General features: G+C 42.2%; 1 protein-coding gene across 2 annotated transcripts in view; it reads right to left on the bottom strand.

Annotated features, from left to right (window-relative positions):
* Nucleotides 1-25,807, bottom strand: part of MAP3K13 (mitogen-activated protein kinase kinase kinase 13) — a 74,762-nt gene that overhangs the window by 35,553 nt on the left and 13,402 nt on the right. Inside the window, exon 4 of one of the 2 annotated variants that reach the window (XM_032193198.1) lies at nt 12,732-12,877. The gene's annotated coding sequence lies outside the window, so the exon portion shown is untranslated. Of the gene's footprint in view, nt 1-3,049; nt 3,105-12,731; nt 12,878-25,807 lie in introns of those variants that run through there. The other variant, XM_032193199.1, reaches the window with a different exon arrangement.

Raw genomic sequence — 25,807 nt, 5'->3', positions numbered from 1 at the left:
CTTTCCAAAGCTACACTCAGCCCTCCGGCTCATCCCCACTGAGCAACTTTTTGTCTACTGTTGATAAAGTAAGGGCACCTTCTCAGGCCCAGAAGGGTGGGGAGGGAAGACTTTCTATGTTTCAGTGATACTGTGCATTACTGATGATGTTGGTGTCCTCTGCAAGGCCTCAAGGTGGCAAAGTAACGGGTTGTGGACAGGAAAGGACAAACATCCTCGGAATGAAGAAAATGTCCAGACTGAGACCTGCATTCCTCAAGCCCACTCTGCTGGAAGAAGGCCAGCCTCCCACTTGCACCCCAGTTTCTCCTTCCTTCCCTCACAGCACCTCTAGCACTGAGCTAGCAACTGCCACAGAAGGAACAGCACCAACAACTACAGGTTCACCACAGGATTATAAAACCGCGTACTTTTCACAGAAAATATCTAGTCTTCACCCTGCTCTACTCTCAGTTGTCACTAATGCCTTTGAACCCACTCCAACAAAAGACTTTTCAGCTGAAGTTGTAAACAGGGAAAGAGGACAGAGGTCGAAATGCACGCTGAGTATTTATAGGGGAGGGAGTAAGCACACACGGTGTTGCTGCTTTCAGCCCACCTCGCTATTTCTGCCACAACTGCCAACTTGCTGTTCAGTCCAAAACAGTGTGTGTTTTAGGTGAAATATTTACTCACCACCTCCTTTCCCCCTGCAAGAAGCACAAGTGGTTTGCTACAGAATCACAATAGCAGCATCCTACAAAAGCTTAAGCCCCTGCACTGGGCACATTTCCTAAGGAGAGAAAAGAGAGCAATAAGCAGGCCAGGGCTTGCTGAAGTGCCAAAGTCCTGCCTCTTCTGTGGATGCAGAGGTAACATTTGCCTCAGTTTACTCATTTTCTTTCAGTTATGACTGAAAAACTCACTGGAAGTTGCAAGGCTGCTGCCTTCCTCCACAGCTGATATCTGAGGCAGGACCTTGGCCAAAACATTCTGTGCACAAGGAGGTTCAGGAGCCTTCCCCTGCCCACCCCAACTCCATGGACCAGAGCTGAAGAAAAACCTGCTCTGACTAAATCTGTTCACATGACTGATGCCAGACAATTTATTTTTATAAATAGATATATAAAAGCTTTAAAGATTCTGCCATTTGGAGAATTCCCCCTATTTGAAATCTATTCCCACATCTGAACTGCAGAAAGCACGGAATTGGTACCAAATACAAACAACTCCAGTCTAATCAGTCACCTTCTCATTTCTCGTATTTGCTATAACAGTCATTAAAAAAAAAAAAAAAAAGGAAATACTGTAAAACCCTTCTTATCCTGCCTCTGCTCAGAGCAGAACCACATTTTAATAACTATCAATTGTGAAACCGCTTACCTATGAAGAGATTTTCAAATAAGTCATTATTTCATTTTCTGATCCATTGGAGATAAGCCACTTACCAACTCTTTATAATAGAAGACAAAAAGGAAGGTTAAAAATGCAACCAGAAAAAAAAAATAAACCCATTAACATAATTTCACATATAACTGAGAAATGTTAAGAATGCCTACCGTATATTCTGTGCTTTAAGTTGTTTGCTAATTCCAGACACAGGAGTCAAACTGAATCCCAGCTATAAATTTAACTACCAGGCAGCAGGGGACAAAGACAAATCTGAATGATAGCACCATTCCAGATCACAAAGAATCAGACCAAGGGCCCAAATATACAAACTAAACTGGTGTTAGAACAAAAACAAACAACCTGCTACAGCAAAATCATAATTTCTTTGATTTTCACAGGACAAGTCTGTTACAGAAGCCAAGGTTCAAAGGGTTGCATCTCTCTAGAAACAAAAATGCATATACATTTCAGAAACAACAAAAAGGAGAGTACCAGAAACTTTTAAACATATCTGCATTCCAGGGTATCCCAAGATTTCTATGACTACACACACAGTGGTTACTGCAAAAAAAATGCCCATGTTTGCAAATCAGACTAGCCAAATCTCTCTTGTTTCACTTAATTGTTTTTCCTCAAATATTTCCATATTTTCTCAAAATTAACAATCACTATGTTCCTTCAGTTTCTCCTATGGAAACAGACTGCCTATCGATAAAATCAGCATATCCAAACACACAGGCCTGATGTCATCTTCCTCCAGATCAACTTAAAATACCCAATATTTCATTTAGTTGAGAGACGTCTGGCCTGGTATTATGTAGCTATTGCAGTACCCGACACTTCCCTCCCTCCTCCCCCCCCCCAGTCTCCAAAAATAAAAATAAAGAATGGCTCCACTCACTTCACTGGGAGAAAACATGACATCATGCTCCCATTCAGGTAGGCAAGAATATGACAAATCTTGCCCCAGTGAACAGTATCGCTAATTGGAATGGTACTCCCAGCTTCCTCATCTATTAGGAAAACGGGGTAGAAATCATGTGTTCAGCACAACACAGGCAGCACAAAGTGCTATTTGCAATAATAAAGGAACAAATTCCTACCAGGCTGATGAGAACACAGACATCTCTACACCACCTCAAAAGAGGATTTAAATTATTTATTACTGTAACACAATAGAAGAATCAATTGATTAGCCCACAAGGAAAAAAATCTGATTGTCTAGAAGGCATAAATATATATATATATATATATATATATATATATATATATATGTGTACATACACACACAATTCTGCTTCTTTATACTGTCCTTAATAATTCTTATGTCATTCCCTGCATATTCCATATATATCCATTCTCCATTGCTATTCCCTCCTTCCCCTTTAAAAGGGGGGCACAAGAAGATAACGTGCAAAATTGTAACTGAAAAATGTCTCTCTCTCAGACAAGCAAAAGGACAGGACAGCTATCAGATTTACAGGCAGCGATGGAGAAATTAAGCTTGCATATTTCCTTATCCCTTCTCTCAGCATCATTTTTTCAGCCCTTTCACATCACAAATGCAACATCCATCTGTCCTTCCGAAATAAATGGCGAAAGGGTAATGCTGACCATTAAACACACACACACAAACGCACACATGCTTCATAAAAGACATTTCTGACAAAATACTTACAAGGATTAAGGTAGCCTATGTGATGCTCCATTTTCTTGCTTTAAAAAGATGGAAGGCAAAAAAAAAAAAAAAAAAGGAAGTGTTGCAAAATAAAAGGAAATTCCACCCACACAATCCTGCAGCCTGCTGCAAAGAAGCACAGAAGCGTGCTGACGTCACGGATTCATGAATGGATGTAAATCGGGCTGTTTCGAGATTCGGCGGAGCTGGCTGGGGCTGTGCGGCGAGGGGAGCTGGGGGGCAGCCAATCCACGCGGGCACCGCCAGCCACCTCCTGCCAGCCAAATCTGGGCACCCCACAGCCCGAGCCCACCGCTGAGCCGCCCGAATCGCGGGGCGCCCACCCGGCCCCGTGCTACGTGTGCGAGGCGGGGAGATGCCACCGAAAACAATTTGCTCATCACCGAGGCCTCGGGGTAAAATGGCATCAGCGCTGCCATTCCACGGGAAGGACCGGGCGAGGACATCCTCTGCTGCCTCCAAGTCACCACTCCTGCAAGTTTCTGCCCCTGCGTGCAGCTCGGGTAACAACAGCAGATCAAATAACAGCCATCTGTTAGATGAATCAAACGTATTTAGTAATCAGAAAAGGAGTTTATCACCTCTCTGGCTTTTTTTGAGGATTTCAAACCCTGGGAATTACTAAAATAACTAAATATAAGCATCTACTGGAAGGAAGCCGCAGGGAGAACAATAGGAGGCTTGTATTTGATTAGCAATGCAAAAGCACCAACAAAATAAAAATAGGAGCACTAACAAAATCACACATTCAGCTCTCAAACATTCACAACAGCAGACAGACAGGCTCACAGCGTCAGAAACATTCGGAACCAAAAATCGGAGCGTGCACAGTTTGACACATGCAGCTACGTAACAAATGGTGGGCACAACAGGGCGGTCATCCACACAGCAGCCTACCAGCCATTTTCATTTCATTTTCATTTCTACGCCAGTGCATATGCTTCATTCTGCACACCAGATGCGAGGACACACTGCGTCAGTTTGGACGCCCAAGCAGATGATGCTGTCCTGGTGGAGGCACGCAAGGACAGCTACGGTTAACTGGGATCTGGACAGACAGAACACAAGTTCTGCCTCGTTTTTGTCTGTGAAATAATAGGGAAGGAGAGGAGAGCTGAGCATAACCAGGAATTACGGACAAGGTTTGAAGAAAAACCTAGGCTGCACATTATGCAACTACACCACCTTGGGGTTTACAACTCATTGGTGTGATCTCGAGCTCCTGACCAATTTGTAGCCTTCCCGATCACTAAGAAACAGAATTTTTGGTATTTTCACCACCCCTTTTCCTAGCAAGTAAGAAGCAACTAAGCCAAAAATCAGATGTCCCAAAACTTACTCTGTAGAGCAGAGCATTTTGAGAGAATGTCTGAGACATTCCCACCTTTCCTTACAGAAAGTGGGTAACTTCCACAAGTGATCTAGGGATGGATGTAACAACAAGGCAGATTTGGGTTTAGAAAACAAAGAACTTGTGCTACTTTAAATCACAGATACTAGCCTCTGTGGAGGGAGAAGGGCAGGATACAAAAGCATTCCTGAAGGCTAACAGAACCTTGCCTGCTGAGAATACCTATGTAAAGTGTGCTTATATGAGGTGACAGGTTGGTGTTTGCTTCTGTTAGGACAATGGTTTATATCATTAGTGTGTCTTTGAGTCAGCAGACAGCCAGGACTGTGCCAGCCACTGGTCCATGCTAAAAGACCCCGGGTGGGTCTCACAGGGCTCTACACCTGCCCTCAGCACATCGTCTCTTAGCAGCATCGCAGTGTGGGAGACGCAACCACCCCAGCCAAAGAGTTACTGCTATGAATGTATTAGTATGCTCTGAATTTGAGTTTTGATTTGGGACTTTGGTTTTTGAATGGAGCTTTATAAAGCTGACCAAAGAAAATTAATGCAAATCTCATTACCTACTTTCAAGATCAAAAAGAGCACACATGAACTTTTGCTGAGGAGATCCAAATAAGAATTACGTCTCAAGAGCTAAAATTCACAAAAAGCAAATCATGAGGTTTCTATCCACAGAATGCACCTGCTGCCAAAGGGAGAAGCAAGGCTAAAGGCTGAATGACACATCTCCACAGGATCACTTTGTACCACAGCCTCACCCAGCAGCACGTGGTTCTGTAGCTCAGAGGACCTGCCCTGACCTCCTGCCTTCCCTTTGTCCTGCTGACGGCTCACCTCACTACTGCGGTGCAAAAACAAGAGCTTCCTCATTTCAGTGGCACTCTTAAACAAACAGAAATGGGAATTATATCTTAACCCTTAAAAAAAAAAAAGCGGACGAAAAGGAGAAACAGTGGCACAGAACTAAAAACTCAGAGGAAAAAATAGAATTTTCAGAGGTTTCCAAGGGTTAATTGCAATGACATTTAAAAAGCACCCACCAGGGATAGTATGTGGGAACAAAACCCCAGGAAGACACCAGTAGAAGAAAAGAGCCTGCACATATAAGTTAAGATTTTCTTTTCCATGGTGACTTGGGTCAACGTACCAAGACTCAGTTTTGTCCTTGACTTAACAGATCAGGTTAAAATTTTCCAAATACAAGCATCTGAATTTAATCCAACATAACTATCTTAGCTCATTAGGAAAAAGAAAAAACAGACATTGGCCTAAAACTGATGGCTCCTTACAAGATTATGTCAGTAGCCAAACAGTAGCATTAGAAAGCAGGATGGCTACAACCAGTTACATATTTTAATAATGTACATTGCATACCACTTACGCATCAAAAGAGCTAACTTCAAGTTGGTCTGCGTTAGAATTTCCCCCCTTCTCATTCAGACAAGAACATTGGCAAAAGCAGGGAAATCTTTATAAAGCATCAGATGCCCAAACATGACTCTATGGGTACGTTCAGTTCAGTATTAAAGAGAAAAAAGGAAAATAAAAAAATAAAAAGAAATGTATAGAGTATGACAAGGGTATAAGCTATTAAAAAAAAAAAAGTTCACAAGGGAACATACATGTGGTGGCGACACTTCACAGGTAGGAGGATTTCCGAAAGGATATTTGAGTAACTAAATAGGCCATTAGGAATCATAGCAGCCAAAGCCAGTGCTAATGGGTGCAAAAGGAAAGCTAGAAGCATTTAACAAATATCTATTCACTATATTTGAAAAAGGCAGGATAATTAAGCACTTTCAAGCCAATTAGTAAGTAATAGGAATGGTATACAGCATCTGCTAGGCATAACATTTCAAAGCCGGCACATCATATTAATTTGAGCCTGGTCCTAAAATAATCTTTTAACACGTTCTCCAATCCAATGACCTTCAATTTTAATAAACTGGAAAACTACCGAAATCGCAGAAGGCTGAGAACAACAATATTATGCCAATAGTCAAAAATAACATAATCTTGCTATCTATAGGCCTTGGTAACTTGACATTGATACAGGGCAAAAGTCTTAATTCAGCCTTTGACTGGAAAGGATGGTTCTGCTGCATCAGACCCAGGGCCCATCCATCCCAAGGTCTCCATCCCTGATGCCCAGTAACAGACACACAGGGAAGCAGGAAAATCAAAGCAAATGGCATACTCCACTAAAAATAGGAAAATTAGAAATGAGATTCCAGTGACTCAAAGGCTAATCTCATAACAACATGTGAATGAGGCTGTTTATAAATCCACTCTGCACACACTTGGAGGTAACAAGAGGGACTCCGCTGTGAAAACTTCCTACCTGCATGAATAAATAAAAGTAAAGTGAGGGAGCAAATGATTGTTGAACAGAGAGCCTAAGTATTTGCATAGATAGGATGCCTGGAGGGACATTTTATTGTCAAGCCCTGAAACCTGCAAGATATTTGGTTCACTCCAACCCTGCAGGTACACATTCCCCTTCTGAACGGCCCAAACTTCAGTGGGGGGGGGGGGGGGGGGGAGGGTGACAGGAAGAAAGGAAAATTTTTTACTTAAACCATCAGAAGATCTTCAGTCTCTTCAAGTCTCAGAGCCAAGTGCTGGGGGTCAAGGGGTGACTGGAGGGGGGAAAACCACAGAGAGAAAAAGCCCAAAAGCGAGGCAAGTGCAACATCCCGTGAACAGGCAAGCTGCGATTGAGGTCAGGGGCCCTGTTTACAAGCCCTGCTTTACAGGAGGTCGGTTCACAGCAGGACAGCCTGTGATTTCAACCCCCGTTCCTGCCTCGCTGAGGATGAGCATCCCCTGGCTGAGGGGCTGCCTTTGGGGTAGGATGAAAGCAGGGTGCCCATTCTGGTGACCCTGCTGCTAGAGGTGCATCAGGGCTGCCCCAGGAACAAGCCTTGGGCCCTCTCTGCTCACACAGCAGCAGCACTTGGAGCCACAGGGAGCCTTCCAGGTCTGTTCAGCAACGAAAGCAGGGAGCTGGAGAGGGCTGCAAACCCAGATATGCAATGCTCTGAAAGTCACCCACATCTGCAAAGTGCCTACCCAAAAACATACAACTAAAGGGAAGGAAATGTGTTTATTTTTCCCCTCGGAGGTCATTTGCAGAAATCCTTGGCAGAGGCCCTGTGAGAACAGCAGATCTATTTGTTCAGGGAAATAGCCATAAAATAGTGATTCTCCCAGAGAATGTTTCAAAATGAAGCCTTCCATAAAAATAATTAACATTAACAGAATTGCCAGCAGTAAGAAATGCTGCAAAAGTAATAAAATTAAGTATGTATAATTAACAGCTATAAGGGACATTTTCAAAGCTGAGTGAGCTACAGTCACCCTTCCTCTCCCACACTGGGAGCCTGCAAAACACTGCTAGGAAAAAATGAGATCCAAGAACGAAGCCTCAGTATTAGTGCCATGTGCAAAGAAAAGTCCTAATAATTTAAGTTATTCCCACAAAGAGGCACTGATCTGCCCGTGCATAACTGGGAAGCTATTGAGGAATTAGTGAAACCATATGGGAGGTTCTGTTCAGAGGAAGAAAATCACCTGCACAAATATAGTAACAACTGCTGAGCAGCTGGTCTGTAGATAAGGATTTGGGGATAGAGAGGATCACAGACTGAGCACAAATTATAAACATCGAGTCGTCATAAACAAGGCACCTTTATTCAGTGACAGGAACACAAATTGGAGAGAACGGAAGAAACCCTCATGGTCTGCTCAGTTTTGGTCAAGCCTGTGGTAAAGCCCATTTTGGGGTGAGGCTTGCCAAGAAGGAGAAGCCCGGACACAAGCACAAGAAAGGCCAGAGGGTTAATAAAGTGAGCTACAAGGGACGAGTGAGCTAATTGAGGTTGCTCAGTGTAAACAAATTAAAAAGAGACGAGAAGATTGAGATGTAAGGGTCCTTAAATCTAGTAATGGTTTCTGCAGAACAACAGAAGAAAAATATATCCTCCACCTCTGTGGTAAGAAGGTGTAAAGGACTCAAAGTGCAACAAGAGACGTTTACTTAAGTTGGAAGAAGCTTTCTAAGTGGTAAATACAGCACTAATCTAAGGAAGTCTCGTTGCCTCCTGTATTAGAGGGTAAATGAAAAAGGCCTCACAGGAATTATCCAGCAATAACGATGATGCATTGAGGCAAAGGGTCAAGATGATCTTCTGGAACCTCTCAGGCCTCTTTTCCTATGAAGATAGTGAAATACTGAAAGCTTTGCAGCAAGACCAGAAGCTAAAAAATTAATCTGATCTTTTGCACTATGAGGTCTTGCCAAATTGAGTCCTTCCAGCCTTGCTACTGTTATACAACCTCTTTGAGGAATATTACTCAGATTTATAGCAAAAAAAATAATAATAATAAAAAAAAACATTGAAAGCCCATTAAGACAGCAGAATTCAAGCATTTGTAAGTTAAAGACTGACAGAATAAGGCCCTATTTTTAGTATTAATAGTTCTCTGTAGTTTGGGATAAAGTTCCTTCAAAAACAGTTGATCAGCCCTATGCAAATGCTCTTAAGACACACAAAACCTGCTCAGCATCTGCCTCCCAGACTACTGCCAGTCATGAAGCTATCAGTAGCTTTTTTGCTAGAGCTCACTGTTGTGGGTTTTTTTTGCACCTCTTTCCCAAGACATTTCTTCTGTTCCCCTGCTGCTAACCACAGTCCCCAGGATTTGCCCCTCTTGACTTGTCTAAGGAATACGCACAGAATTATTCACTTTACAAAGAGCGATGACAACACCTTAAACATTTCAAATCATGTTTAACAGATTTTTGGCCCAGAATATTTAGATGAAGAGCATTAAACTCGTCAGCAGTGATGACTTTGATCCTTGTTTTCAAGATCAGTGCTGGATAATGCAGAACCGTGTGTATCACCCCAAAGCAGGGCCTTCTCAGGAGATGTGTGGCATACCAAATACTTGCTTTATGAATTACGCTAGAAAGCTGTCCCTAAGTGACAGCCAAAAATTATACAACCTTCACCAAAGGGGCATATAAAAGTTCATCAATGTCCTAATATTCCAACTAAACCAAACCATCAGCTTTGTATTGCAGAAGATTTTGCTCATCCAGGGAAAATAAGCACCACCTTTGTAAATACAGGCAATGGCTAAGAGAAAGAACGACAACCCTGCATGAAATATGGTAGCTGAAGCATTAACTGTGGGGTCTTCCAGGACAGTTATTTCACAACAGCATATAAAACCTGTAGTTCTGCATAAGCAGAGCAAAAAAGCTGACTGCACTTTCCCTTCAAGCTGAGAGATGCAAGCCTGCTCAGATGGCTACTTCCCACTTAGTGGTAAAGAACAGAAAATGTGTATCCTTTCCATAAAGGATATATCATGTTGTTGGGATAAAAACAAACAGAAACCAATAACCAACTACATGATTAGTAGCCTGCCTGGTTCGCTTGCTCCCCCGTTACATGCCATCTACTAAAGATCATGTTTCCCCAAAAAGGCCCGCTTTATGTCCTTAAGGCACCTCTGTTCCCCTATTCCACCACTACTGTACATTCAGCACTTCAATATAGAGTGTCTGCTCTATTAACTGAATAAAATAAATAAAAAGCAGCAGCAATGCTGATGAAGAAACTGATAAATTGTCGTTGATGAAGCAAGGGCAGGGTAGTTCATACAACTAATTGCTTTCACTGAAATGTAATCAGGTTTAAATCAAGGGAAAATTTCATTCTTAAGTAAAATACTTCACCTTAATTATAATCCATAACATGATAGTGACTAAACATATGGATACTTTGCCTCTACAGCACCCGTCACCCCTCACAGAGGAAAAAATGAGATTTTACACTAAACAAATCCCAAAATGTAGCCCCATCATGCATGCTCCTGCAAGCCTTCACGCAGGTGGCTCAATTACCTCCTAAAACTTGTCTACTATTATCTGCATGAAGTATTTACGTATGAGAAACATCATACAAATGTAAAGAAAATTTAAAGAAAAACATTTTCTGTCTCTTTGAGGCTGAAAAGTTTTCTTCCCTTACACATATATCCATCCACTAACTGAAGAAAACTAAGATATTTTTACAGTTAAAGATGAGCATAAATGATTTCTCTGCTAGTATTCATAAAGAAAACACTATTTTTTTCTTGACAATATTCCTCAAAACTTAAATTCCCAAAGATTACAGAACAATTATACAATTTGCTCCTTTTCAGGGTTCTTCATATATACCTATGCTCACAATTGAAATGTCAAATACTCTCCTTTAATAAAAATAAAATACAATGAAAATTTGACTAATGCAATTTCTCTGAAATTACTAATTGTGTGTGCTTTCAAAAAAGTGTTTTTAACTTGGTTAGCAGAAGTCAAACAAAAGTATATTTCTGACAGTAATCACAAAAGGGAATAAAAATAATCTGAATACCATCACAGACAAATATATCAAGCGCTTCCCACTTGAAAAGCAAAGGACAATTTTAAGTGAACACTTACAGAGCGACCCTGGTAATATACCAGTTTCACCGTTTCATTTTAAATATATAGAATAGATATAGTTAAGGTAAAAAACTGCATACGTTCAAGGGATGACATTCTTAAAAATAGCAGTACCTAAAACATCAAGTATCATGCTAACATAGAAGGCAATACACATTACAGAAAAGCATCACAAGCTCACACGGATGCATTAAATTAGAGAATATGAGAAGAACTTTCTGCCATTTATTTCAAGTTTCAAAAGCAATAGCAAAAATTTGGTTTACAGACAGAGGGTGGAAAATAGCACACCTGAACACCAAAGAACTGCTCTGACCATCTAGTCCAAGCCCTCATGAAACGCAGAATGACACAATGCACGACCTGCAGCCACAAACTTAACTTGTGCTAAAATCACACCTTTTTTAATAGGAACACAGCTAAACTCGATTTCAAAGCTCAAAGCAACAAGAATTTATGAAATCACAGGCCTCTTCTTTGTCATCTCAAAGCTCCTAACCCTGTGTCCTAACCAGTCTCTCAATCATGTCCAAAATCCATTTTTGCACAGCTGGCAACTCCTCAGGAAACGAAGCTGTGGTCAGCCTGTCTGCAACTGGCCTCCCCACCAGCCAGAGCTCCTTACCAAACATGCACAGACCTTTGCTGCACAGGTTGCTCCCTGAAGAAAAACACCAAGTTTTCTTAGAATATGAACCAGAACATCTTCAGCAAAGGAAATTCAAAGAGACCAGGTCAGTCAGACTAGGAGGTGTTAGCACACAACCTTCCCTGCCAGCTGTGCTTTGTTTTCAGGCATCCCTTTAGCCCTCACTGTCTCTGCTTCTCAGTCCTAGCTCAGTCTCCCTGCCGCAGGCTACTGGCTGCCGCCTGCACATCTTGCTCCTTCCTCCTCCCCTGCCCTGCTCAGCCTCCCAAAGTCTCTCCCCAAACTGAACCTGGCTGCCCCCAGGCAGCAGTTACCTCCTCTGACAGCACAGCTCTGAGCAGAGGAACAAAATCGACAAATGCTGTTTACACTGAAATGCCAAGCTGTTTCAATGAATCCACTTCACTGTAACCAAACTGTAACCGTGAGCTTGTTAAAAAAAAAAAAAGTCCCTTATTACACCAGATAGTTTGATACATTAAACATTTGATGTTATTTTAGAGATGATGAACAGCTGCTTGAAAACAAACAAATAGCTAAAAACCTACAATTCTAGAATTATTTAGCCTATAAGCTGCTACAATTTCAACATGAACCACTATTCTTTGCATTTGCTGGAACTTCCCTGGTGTCTCTACTCAGACTAAAACAGTGTAAGTTCCTGTGTGGAAATTTGCTTTCTCCAAAAAGCATCCAATTACCACAGCAAGTACAATGAAAGAGTACTTAAAACAACAGAAAAATAATATATCAGAATTGTCCCCTCACAACATCAATAAATTTGACTGAATAGATTCAAAAGCTCTCAGAGTTCAAGTTGCATTTGAAAAATCTGAACAGTTTATGATTAAATTCAGCCCAGGCTATGGAAACGTTCCTTTGATACTCATTGCTTCCTGGTCACTCACAAGTTGCATCTGAACTGGACTTGCATCAGATGTCCTGCAACTGAGCTTTTGCACGAGAGCACGTGTAGCAGTGAAATGGCTGTGGACATGATACAGAACAAGATGGCAAACTTACCTAATCCCTACCTTTGGAGAGCAAAGAACATCTAAAACATAAGGATAACTGCAGGAGTGAGTGCTCTTTTGTTTCATGCCTCCTCAAGTTTCTGATTAGTTACTACAGTTCAAGCATAAACAACTGCTGATACCTGATCATTTTCCCAGATGCACTGAAAGCCCATGTCCTCTTGGCTTACTGCACATGCGCCTCCTCTTCAAGTCAGATAAATCAAGCCGCTCTCTGAAGTTGCACCATGAGTAATGTTCAAGACAGTCCAGAACTGAATTCTTTTCTCTAGAAAGAAAAGCAGAAAGAAAACTCAGAATCCTATTGAACAAAAACATATTTAAATAAACATTCCTAAGACCCATCCAAAACATCCTATTAGCATATCCTGATGTTGTGTGGTACATTTAAATGCAGCAGAAAACATCCAAAATAAAGGACCCCCTTTCAAAAAGAAGGGTGGAACCTAGGAGTAGAAAGACACCTCATAACATTTAGCACTTCCTTTCTCAGCACAGGCATACACTTTATAATCCTTTTATAGTACAATTTCGTTTTAAATTAAGCAAGCAGCTCCCATAAAAGAGCTCACAGATTTCCATATTAAATACATATATATTTATATATCATTCTGGATTGGATTAGATTTTAAAATAACACTTCCAGATAATCTATTAATGATTTTTTCCACTTTATTTTATACTAACACTCCAAGTTATTTCCGTAATTACAGAGTACGTAATTAAGCAAATTTTAGGAAAAGCTTAAGCTATTACAATCTCCCAGCATAGATTACAACTCCCCATACCATTATTTCTCTTGGTGTCACAAACACGCAGGCAAAGAGACAACAGATTTTGAGAATTCCAGGCCTGAGCCTCCTGGATATTCTTCGCATCCCACAGAAGTCTAAAAGATTGCAAGACTTAGTGTGGTTCTTCATATAATTAGAAATATAATCAACACCTTGAACTACAGAACTGGCTGGTACCAGCCTGTAATGTGAGAAGTGAAGTACGTAGTCTTAAAAAGAGATTAGCTCTACCTGCAGACATTGTTTTCCTTAGATCCTTAATCACCACAGACACATCAACATTACTACAACACTTAAAGAGGAATTCAGTAATGCTAGCACAACTAATTCTTTATATTCACTGGTTTTGTGGCAAATTAAGCAGCAAAGGCAATTCCACACTCCCAACAAGAAAGCTCGTGAACTCAAGGTTAAGCTACATTCAGAGCCTATTATTTGGTCTCCTGAAGGGAGGATGACGACAACAGCAATATACACGCACAAAAGTCCCAACCTGCAATCACTGTTGACCTGTACCAGCCCTGTTTTAATCATTTATTAGCGCAGTAATTCCCACCATCCTGGAGGCAATGCACCAACACTGGCCCTAGGAGACGCACGGCTGCAGTGAATCTGTTCAGCCTCCCCATCTCTCCAGCAGCAGCAGCAGCAGGTGACTCTCCCTGTGCCCTGAAGCCATGCTACAGCTCTGCTTTCACACCGTGTTATCTGAGGCGATGCTCCTGGAGGACTTCTCCCACTTCGCTCAGCAGTTTGTAAAGAAAAATAAACCCTCCAAATCAGCAAAGCTCTGCCGTGCCTTCTCAAGTGGTCATTGGCACAAGCGGTGTTCTTGTAGGGGCTGGTGCCCACGCAGAAGCATCGTCTGGCACCAGGACCACATCATACAGACACGTCCTGAGAGCAAGGTGGGGACAACAGGAGCAAGAGCACCAAAGACACAGCATCCAACCTCCTTAGAAGTGCGGGCAGCTGACCACAGCAAAGCAGCAGAGCATCTATAGATATAATAGGGAAGTGCGCTACACAGGTATACAGTCTAATTCCTAATTAGCACATTGCTGTTAATAACTCCTTCCAGAAGAGGTAAGGAAGGACAGAGCATCACATTTGAACAGGTTTATTAGATCATTTTTAGACCTTAAACCTTTTTATGTATTAAAATATAGATGGTTGTCTTTATTTACAAGAAAATCACTTGGTGATTCCATGAAATCAAGGAAAAAAGTCCCAAAAGCTGGCAATCACAATTTTTACCATAGTTTTAAAGACAGGAATCATATACACCTGTGTGTACACACTCCAAAATATATTTTCTTGCTTAAGAAAAAAACACTGAAGTAGATGCTACAGATGAAACAATAACGCATAATTGAGAATCAGAAACATACCAAATCGGGAAAGATTGCATTTGATTACAGTACAGCTAAAACAGCACATTAAATTGGAGAGATGTTCTTAAAAAACACCAGCCTGAAGCTGGAAGAATGTTGCTGGAATATATTATTGAATTTCACGTGAAAATTACAGCTTTCTAATATTATAAAACATCATTTTGTAACTGCTAGCAAAGGTAGGAATTGTCAGTACCCTAGAGGAGACAACATTTTGGGGGCCTGAGGACTTTTACCACCAGATGAGTTTTGTTCTTCCTGCACTTGTATTTACTACAGCTTTAGCAGTGCCTGCCAGGTTTAACTTGAGAGATTTTACGCACCTGTAAGCCAATACACAAAACAAGGCAATATCACAGACTTGAACTCCTAACAATGCATAAATGCACTTACGCCCTTGGTAAAAATTGTTATTTTTGTTGTAGAACAAATACAAAACCAATTATATGTAATACGGAGAATCATACACAAATTACAAAACACACCTGGTGGTTAGATTTTTCCACTTTAGGATAACCATCACAGACCCAAATATTTCTTTCAATCTGGTATTTCTCATCCTAACAGATAATCAGAATTCTGCGTATTCAGTTCAAACACCATCCCTCACAGATGTATTTTGTTTATAGAACCGAACAAGCAAAACATTATTTGCTTTGAAGTTCTCCTGCTCGTGGTGAAAGCCGAGCTGTGACTGTTAGCATTGTTCTCATCAGAGCTAGGATTTCATTTCCCATGTCCAATTTAAGTTCTGTTCAAAATGCTGCCCGCCACCTTACCGTGGCTTTGCACTCTCATGACCATATCCAGTTCAAAATAAAGTATTTCATGCAAAATACATACTTACAGAGAAGACTGCACAAACAGCATGAAAATAGCAACTGGGGCCAATTTCTTCAGAGACTCAACTTTGTCCCCAGCCTGGCTACTCTCCCTGGGTTGATACTGTGATATTGTTCTTGTACAATACCCAGGCCTTGAAGCCTTGGGAAGTTCCTGTCCCAACTCAGCGAGGTGGGAGGGTTTGTTGTTTTAACTGCTAGCTGATAACAGCTTATCAGTAAGTTTTCAAAGGTTAAACAACACATTTGCATGGGGGAAAAGAAAAAAAAAAAAGAAAAAAAAAAAAACAACAACAGAAAGCACAAGGAAAATGTTGAATTCATGTTCTCCCTCCTGCTGCTGGGTCCCTCCAGCAGGAGCCAAGCACTGATACACCACGACCTGAAGTGCCATCCAGCAAAGAGATGAACCAAACTCCTGTTCAGAGAAACCATAACTGCAAATACCTCTGGAAGCCAGTGGGAAAGAAACAAAAACGCTTTCTTTCAACGCAGGAGCTAGCTTTGCCTGCTACATTCACACCGTCTGCCACACAGGGTGGAAAAAAATAACCCAAAATCTTTAAGTTTAGTCTTTAAATACAGGGCAATTTTATCCCTGTTGCCAAGTTTATCATAGTGCTACGACAACTCACTGGGAAACAGAAACAAAATTAAGTCCTCAGTTAAGGCCTGCTATGATCTTTGATTTCTATCCCAAGCAAGCTACTGAACTGCAAAGGGCGGATGCAACTTTAAACTAGGGAAGAAAAATAAATCAAGTTACAGACTTATTACTAATTCATCCTGGCTGAAGCCACATACCAGCAGCTGCCGCCTCTCTCAATTAACAGCAAATATTGAGCAGTATTGTCATTTAATGGTGTTGACTGCCTGCTGCCCTGTCCGCTGTCACATTTTGAAAGCATTCTGGCACAATTTAAATTAACAACATTAATAAACAAAGCTTAGTTTAGCCCCTGATGTATCCGCAGAGTTCACAGCAGGGAAGTACTTCACTCACTCCATACATTCACTAGGTGACTAGTAATAGCTAAATCTCGAAGATGGGAAGTGCCCCCAAAACAGTACTCGTAACTCAGCAGCTCACAGGGCTTACGCAGAGGTCTGAGCACAAGCTCAAAAAGAGACAGGAGTACACTCAGGAGAGCAGCTCTCTTCAAAAACAAACACCAAAAAGGTGAAACAAAAGGTCTTGGGAAAACACAAGGAGAGTGCACATTCAGCCACTGCTGCTGAAGATTTGTCAAAAAAAAAAAAAAAAAAAAGATGGGGAAATCAGCCCTGCGCCGTGATTTCTTGTGACCCCTTCTATGCTCAGGGAAGTCCAACACGCCCACAGCTGCACTTCCCCTTCCTACCCTCCTGTGCCCACAGCCACACAGCCTCTCGCACCCACTAGCTTTAAAGCAAGTAATTATACAAACAATGCAATCAGAGCAAGCAACTGGAAACGATGCACTTCTCCCACGATGCCTCCACAGGGACTTCAGTGGCCTACTTGCTCCGTGGGGTCAAGTCTGCTGGAAGCCACTTAGGTACAAGCGGATACACATACTTTGCATTTCGTTTACAAGATGTGTTCCCAGCAAATCAGCAGGCAGTGGCACCTCAGAGGCTCTTCCACGAGCTGATTGCCAACTGGGCCAAGGCCAATGTGTGACCTGAGAAGGTGAGGGGATGCTGAGCCAGCCAAATTGGACTGCAAGGTGCATGCTGGCAACATAGATACTACGTGAAAAGAACAAGCAGCTTCTGTACAGCGCTCATTACCGTAAAAACTAGAATAACACCATTCAAATCAATATTTATATTGGAAAAATCACTTATTTTGGAGGTAGCGATCCTTTGTACTAGCCGTTCTGCACAGGCAGCTGCATTGTAAGCACGGGAACTCCCCAGAGAGATGCTCTGAGAGACCTGTCAAATGTACAAGAGAACAGCTTTGCAAACAGGCAGGTAAAAGCAGGCTTGGGATCCATCGAGCACTTTGAGCCTCTGCGAGCACACTTCATTGTTTTGCTCAGTTGGCTGGAAGTCCCCTCATTTCCTCAGGTCTCACATCCGTACCCAGTGCACCTCTAACATCCAGCCCAGTTTGTTAGGAGCTCTCATTCCCTCCAGATTCCTCTGCCACCTTTGTGCTGATGGTGTCTGAGGTCTTCAGATATATTAAGGGACGTGACTAATACCTGCCATCCGTACATTGTTACCTTCTCCCTCTCTTCTCCTGGAGGAAGAGTCATCAGTGAAGTGCTTGTTCTACTCTATCTATTTTAAGAGCGTGGGTTTTTAGCATCCATGCAGCACCATTTCAAGCTAAAAAAGGTAAATCTGAGAAGTAGACTATGCTTCTGCAGGGAAGACTGAACGCTTATGACATCTCTTGGTTCCTGTAAAAACCTCTGCCTAGGTTCAGACAACCCTCTCTTCTGCAGAAGTTTTCTTCCCTTCTAGTGTGCCCAAGAAGCAGAGAACCACTGCCCAGATTTGTGCCCAGGCTCCATGCCGCAGATATGATCCAGATATGAGCAGCCCGCAGATATGATCCAAGACTCTGAAGGTACCTGACTGCTCCCTACAAAACCAAGCCAGTCAACACAACTTGCCGTGTCAGCCGATAATATGCTGCACCACTGTGTGTCCTGGTCGGAGGAGTAAGGAGCTCCTACATAATTACACCACCTCACTGTAATTAGACTGCTAAAAGCACATAAAGGTACAAATAACTGAGGCCAGATCTCTGCTCATCAGAGTGGGATGAAAGCTTCCAACTCAAAGGAGTATTAAGTATTACTTAACCTGATGGCTTCTCACCATTTAAGGGAAAAAAATGGAAAAGGAAAGATGGGCCATAAGGGAGAGAGGCCGGTGAAAGGTAACTGTATTTCTTGCAGAAGCTGTGTCAAAGTATGAAGAAAAAAAAAAAAAGACATTGCACCATAGGAGGTTGGAAGGCTCAAATCTCTGGACCCCAAAATGTTTATTGTGCAAAGCAGCCGATTCATAGTAAGCATGGTTCTGCTGCTGCTGAACTACATACGCCTTTCTACGTGACACAAAGTGAAAACCTAAGTATAAAAATAAAATAGGAAAAAAAGAGCAGAGAGATCTTTGTACCTGGCACAACACAGCAGCACAACGGCTAGCAACATACACAGAGCTCTAAAGCCAGTTCCTCGATTTCACAGCTTGGACAGTTCGGCAGAGTGCTAGGGATAACAGCCCCGAGAACACAGCTGTTGCACCACACCTTAGCTAACAGAAAGCGCTGCTCATCCCCGGTTAAGGGCACCACGTCACCTGCTAAGAACACAGCGAAACTCTGGAAGCAGGGAATGAAGATGCATGCAGAAATACTGAAGAAACTGAATCCACAGAGGCCAGCAGAAAAGGGACCCCACAGGAACTATTCCTCTAGCAATACTTCTCCTAAAAGAAGGAACGATCTTCTCCCTGTGCGATTTGCCTTGCAAATAAAATCCACCAATAAGGACCACCCTTTCCCCATCATTTCGTTAAGTTACTCCCATCCCGCTAAGGAGTAGGCTCAGACAGGTTAAATGAACTCGTGAGGGGAGAAGAGTTACTGATTACTGTTTCTTAATTACTAAAAAGGCCCATCCTAAAAACGAAATGAACGCATTCCCTAACAACTAGGGATCTCTACCTCCCCTTTTCTTCCTTTTTTTGGTTTTACCTCCCCCAGACTATTACCTGATCATCTATTACCTATCTGCTTCCTTCACATCTATTGTCAAAGAGCAGCCCAATTCCCTACCCTATTTATACCTTTTACACCTCAAACTTAGCTCTTTTTCCTGTTTTTACATCCACTTGCCAAAATTCATACAACTCCCTCTCTCTCCTCTGCCATCACCACAGGCATACCCAGTCATCCTCCCAGTCTCCAACCCTAAAGAGAAATCCCAGCTTCACTGAACCCAAAGGCTCAGCCAGCCCCAGCATTCACCCCAGCAGCGTGACTGTATTTTATTACAATTATTTCTGTTCCTCCAAATGGGAGAGCATCAGAAGAAGAGCAGGAAAGCCGTGTGCTTGGCTTTCCTAACCCCTCCTACAGCTGAACACAGAGGCAGGCTATGAAGTAACAAGCTACAAACCCTGCTGAGCATAGTGAAAGCTGCCCAGCCTTTGGAAATCCTCCACACAACAAGGCAGGTCATTAAGGAGTACAGGTCTGCCCTTTTAAAAGTAGTAAGGTTTTTTGAAGCACATACACTGGTATTTTCATATTTTGTACTCTCCTCAAGGTTGGGAGTATATTTTAGAGCGACCACGAGCTTCCGAAGTAGGTTCAACATGTAGTTTCCTTCTCTCCTGAGGTAGTGGGAAAAAAATGAAGAAACAGAAACCACAGCAAAACCACAATTAACCTACAAAGACAAAATTAAGTGTTGCAAGCACACCCACATCAGAAGTCTCTTTTTCTCTGCAATTAGCTGCTGGCAACAAACTCACAAGCCAAGACAGCATCCCTGGCTCTTCCACACCCACCTTACACAGGGGCATACTACTGCCAACACACAAGGACCCCCAGTTACACTGCTGGCCACTCTGAATTTTCAGCTTCCCAAAAGCTGATGTGGTGCTTCTTCCTACTGAACGGCAATCTCTGCAGGCCTCTGGAGAAAGAGGCCAAGTACTGAATAAGATACAGATAACAACCAAACCGTGGCTGTGCCACACTGCTGGAGTGGCAGAAAACATTAAAAGATTTATACTGACAGATTATGATACAGTTCTATTGTAACAGCAATCTCCTGTGAGACAATCAGGCTATTTTCTCATGAGAAACTTTTAATATTCAGATAAATGGCATTCAGCATATTAAACAGTTACCCTGTATCTTATCAGACACCAGTTAAGGATGGTGCCCTCATGCAGAAGCTGCAGAAGAGAACATATTCCAAGGAAGCAGCTCATCGACCGACTCACAACTCTCCTCTGGGAGGCTTGGCCTCAGCCATACCCTGTGACATGCAAGCACAGGGAGGATCCTTCCTCACCAGGATGAAGGTGACCGGGGTTACTCACCCATCAGGACTCAGAAGAAATCAAATGCACTAATTAGCTTGAGCTAGGGAAACCCATAGCTATGCAACGCCTTCTTGCAGCGCTTCTTGGGTAATCAATAAAGCTAACAGCCACCACCAGGGCTGTATTTTACATCTTATTTCTCACCAAAGAGCCCAAAGGAAGTCTCCCTACGTCTCCAGCTGACAATAGCAGCAATAGCTCCATTCTTCCAGGTCAGAACAGGCTGTAAATATTGGCTGAAAACACTTATTCCCGCTGGGGACTGGTAACTGTCTTTAATTGTTGGCAGCAGTTGGGGCTGGGGGAGTCTCTCTTGTGCCAAGCAGCGAACAAAACAAATGAAAAAAGGACTGTGCCTTGCACATACTGCATTACCTGAACCTAGGTCACGCTGAAGGGGCCATCTTGTAACACCCATGGGATTCCTGTGCTTGCTTTTCAGCTGAAGAAAATGGGTTGAACAAGAAAAACATATTTTAAAACAACTCTGTGCAACTCCTGAAGGTAATTAAAAGGAAAATGGCTGAAAAGGCGCACTGTCCTTTGTGCTTCAGACTGCAGACCTGCACGTGGACAGTGATGCCCGTTAGCATTTCTCTTTCAGTTTTACATCGATTGAGTTCGCTCCAGACATACAATCCTGGCATGTTAGGAAGGTATTTCTGACTAAGCATAGGTAATAAAATGCACACCATGAACAGGAAATACATTTGCGGAGCATTGTATAACATCAGCCACATCAATGTGGTCTGTCAAACATTTTTCCCCATTCCTTCAAGCAGATAACGTTCAGGAGTTTCTTTAGCTTTTCATAAGAAATTCTTCACATCAGCTGATCAATATAAAGCAATTTGTGGAAAAAAATAGTTTGTTCTATTATGAGACATCTGTTTTACTCCTACCAGATAACTGTGGAAGCTGGGTTGCAAACCCAAAGGTCAAAGCTAATAAAGTAGGAAAGAGAGCACGCAAAAAGGAGATTTCTGGATGGGCAATGAATATGAAATAATCCTTGAGAAACTGTCCTGTTTGTTTTCTGAAGAACTGCTACTCATTGTACAGGAAAATGACGAGCTCAGTTTGTGACCCAGTGAACTTTAAGGCTGAAGAGAAGGAGAGCAATAGCAGGTGGCCTTTGATACCAAGGTCTCTGCTCTTGCAGCTTCAGTATCTACTCCATTGCTCCAGGCAATCACTTGCTCTCATGTGATTCCCAGAAAGACCAAGTTCTACTTCAGAGTTTAACACAGCTCAGTTAATGTTTCCAAGATGTTGTTTTTGAGATGAAACATGAAGCAATCAGAATGATGTGGCTTTTTTTTTGTGCCAAGTGCCCAAGGTAACAAAGGTAATCAAGATAAAGGCACAAAAGGTGACAGTAGGTACCTAATACAGGTATGATTTTCTAGGTTGGCTTTTGTGAATATCATCATCTGAGATTACATAAAGGACAATTTTCTTTAGATGATTAGAAGAGCCAGCTGAGAACACTTAATGCTCACTTCTGCCTCCCCTTTGGGCTTGCCTTGTATCTTCTTCTGCGTAAGCAATGGATTGATCAAACTTCTTCCTGTCCACACGCATCATTGGGAGGCAGTACAGAAATCATCTCGGAATAGCTCAGAAGCCAATTCATCGTACAGGTAACGAATCTCAGCTGCACAGGACCATACGTATTTTGAGAACCACAAAAATTAACCCCAATGCCAAAAATAGTCCCTTTTTGCAAGGATTCTGACGCACCAGCAGTCTGCATGGGTAAGAGACAAATGTTAGCCATGAAAGGATTTAGTAATTTTTCAAATTCACAACTTGCAAGTATCAGCCTCTCTGCTGATAGGAGAATAAAGATGCACCACAATGAGAAATTATTCCTGCAGAAGAATCCTCAGCACGATGCTGAGTTCCTTGTCAGGAACAGTATAGTGGAATATCTTTTTCTTTAGTCAACAGCCCCACTTCTTCAAACAGGCAGCTTAGGCTAGAAGGCTAACAGTTAAGAAGCAAAACAGTCCCTGCTCATGGCTACAGAGCAAACAGCCCCACCACATGCAGTCACCTATGGGACTGTTCTGACCAGTTCCTGGCCTTCTACATTACACCCTTCCATTCCTTCCAGTGCTCTTGGTACATCTGCACTTCAAAGAGAGACTAGAAATTCTGCTTGCAGAGTACCTCCTGGATGTTGCAGTGAGAAGCTTGAAGAAACCTCTCACACAAACACGCCCAGCTTCCGAGCTCCTGCTCCTTGAATAAGCTGCTCAGAAATTTGACTTCTATTGCAGCATCATACAATCAGATGTCCTTCTCCTGACATGTCTTGGGATATAATGCCTTAGGGAAAGGAGGTGAGAAAGGTACGTTGAAAAGTACTTGATGTCACTTCTAGAGTTTCTAAGCTGCTGTGCCTTTTCTGCTGCCAACATCGGGGAAACAATGCTGCCGGATCGCAGTAGGTCTCCTGTACAGCCCGTGTAGTGTGACACGGTGGTACTGGATTGGAGAGAAATGACTCTGAATGGCTCAAGTGTCAGGCTTGATAACAGAAAGGAATCCTTTTCTGACAGACATGCAGCTCAGAAGAACATGCATTGCTTTGACCTACCCTCCTTACTGCAAATTCATATACAGTTTGCCTTTTTTTTTTTTTTCTTAAAAAAAAAAAAAAAGGGCCAGAAAGAGTGAAAATAATTCCTAATCCACTTATGTGCTTTGGCATCACTAGCCTAATTTCTGTTTCCACTGGTAACTACTACTTACACTCTTTGCAGTTCTGCCTTCTGGTACATGTGTGCTTTTCCCTCTAACTAGAGAGAGTGAGAGCTGACACTTCGCTCACCCCTTTTCCCCCTCCTGTTGAAACCTTATTTCCACTGCTCTAATAGTTCTTGACTTAACTGGGACAAGGAAAATTATTCTGGGCTCCTCTGTCCTAGCAGTAAGGCTATTCCATATTAACTATCCAGAGCACTGAAAAGTCATACTGAAGCCCCAGGCAACCACTCTAGCACTCCCTCAAATTCATGGTTTAATATAATTGTCCATTTTTACTGGATATGTCTATAGCCCCTGCATACTGCTACATATATATACATTTTCTTTTTGCACAGAAATACTTCTGTAAACAAAATTTAGAAAATTCCGTTCGCTGTTATGCATAGAACTTCATTTGACAGCATTCTTCCCGAGTCATCCCAATAAGCTGAATTTCTATGCAACACTAAAACCAGAGCTACTTCATAAGCAATATGTTGTTTTTTTCATCTGTTTAAGCAATATGCTGAAGTATTCATAATACTTCAGAAGTCTTAGCAATTTGTACATACCTAAAAACATAGAATCATACCTGTTGGTTTTGGCATACAATGGAAGGATCAGACTTCCAAAAGCTTCTGACACTGCCGCTTCCTCAGCCTCTGTTTTAATCTAGGCTAGACTTCCAACCTTCCCCAACAAGGAGTGGAGGGGGCAGAATTTTTAAGTAGTCTCAAACTCTGACCTTAACTTCGCATCATCCAACGTCCACCATCAATACCACTGTGCCAACACATTTTTCTTCTTCTGGGGGATGCAAAGTGTTTCTGTACAATCCTATTTTTCACAGCAATGAAAATGAAAATTTGGTTTGCCTCATCTATATCAGTTTGCAAACTACAGCACATGTACCATCAAAAATACAAGCTCTTTTCAGAGCAAAATAAAATGAAAACCTGTAGCAGCATACATCACAACTCCACTACTGAGCTTTGTCATTTCTGGTGCTGAACCAGCAAGGTGAAGCTCTCTTTGGTATACTGTGACAAAGGAAATCACCTGCAGTTTTCAGATAGCACTTCCCATGAACTGTCAGTCATACCAGCTGCAAGAAACAGCGTAACAGGTAAATCACTGTTACTTTCTGTAAGAAAAGAAAAGCATCCAGAAAAGCCTTTCTTTTGAGTTGCATTAGCTAAGTTTCCTAACTTTTCCATCAGGCAAAACCTGGCTGGTTTCAACTTCCTAGAGTCCGTACCCAAAACAATCCATCACGATTTGAGTTCACCACTATGTTACGCTGTCCAGGTTGTACTGTACTGTACAATGCTTCCCCAGGACAAGCTCATTTTGCAGTCTGCACTTTGCCCATCCTGACACTGGAAACAGAGAGCTGGCTGAAGGCTGCTATCAGTACAGGGTAAAGCAAATAAAGATACCAGTAAAATCACTTTTTGGATAAGTCAGCCAGTGCAAACACAGCTGTCTAGGAAATATAGAGAAGCACGAATGTACCAAAGCATAACTAGGTAGGAGTTTTGTTAGACCTGAAACTAAACAGAGAACACAACATCCTCTGCTACTGCTGCAATGTTCTGCCAAGCAAACATTAAGCTATCCCCTTCCTAATCGTCACCTCAGTTAAAACACAACCAGTTCACAAGCACACCGCTCAGTTCTCCAGATGCAACACAGACTACGGAACAGCAGCACACACACTACCAGTTTTTACATGGGAAACTGTGCACACTCAGGTTTTCATCCCCCTCCCCTCAGAGGCCACAGCTAAAAGTGACCGTGCAAATGCACCTGCAGGGCTCCCAGCTCCCCCAGCAGCCGCAGAGGCACAGAGCACCACTTCTATGCCTGCTGCTAGCAGGTACCTCAGTTTGCATGCAGATCACCATCATCAAGTAATGAACTATTCCCCTGCACCACAAGCTGCCAAATTCATCATCTCCTCCACAAAGACACCTCAGGAAGAACGAATTCGCTGCCCTTGCTGCAGTACAGAGCAGGTGGGCATAACTTAAACTCAGAGAAGGACCTGCGGCTGAAGCTCTCTCCAGCTTTCTTTGCCATTAGCAAACACACAACGAAACACATTGGTAGATCCATTGGAGCAGCAAGCAGTTTTGTTTTGTTTTTATTTTTTATTTTTTTTTAATCTTACCAGTATTCTTTTTAATAGTTTATGGGAGAGCTCATCACTCCTCACTGTCATGGAAAATTACATCTCTCTTGCAAAAAAAAAGGTACACAGCTGTAGTTGTACAGGTATATATACAGCATTAAGGTTTAAACTCTCTGGTTTATTGCAAACCTCTTTTGATCCATGTACGCGTATCACTGC

This window comes from Aythya fuligula, chromosome 9, assembly GCF_009819795.1.
Source record: "Aythya fuligula isolate bAytFul2 chromosome 9, bAytFul2.pri, whole genome shotgun sequence".
Lineage (NCBI taxonomy): Eukaryota > Metazoa > Chordata > Aves > Anseriformes > Anatidae > Aythya > Aythya fuligula.
This window is presented reverse-complemented; position numbering and strand designations above follow the sequence as displayed.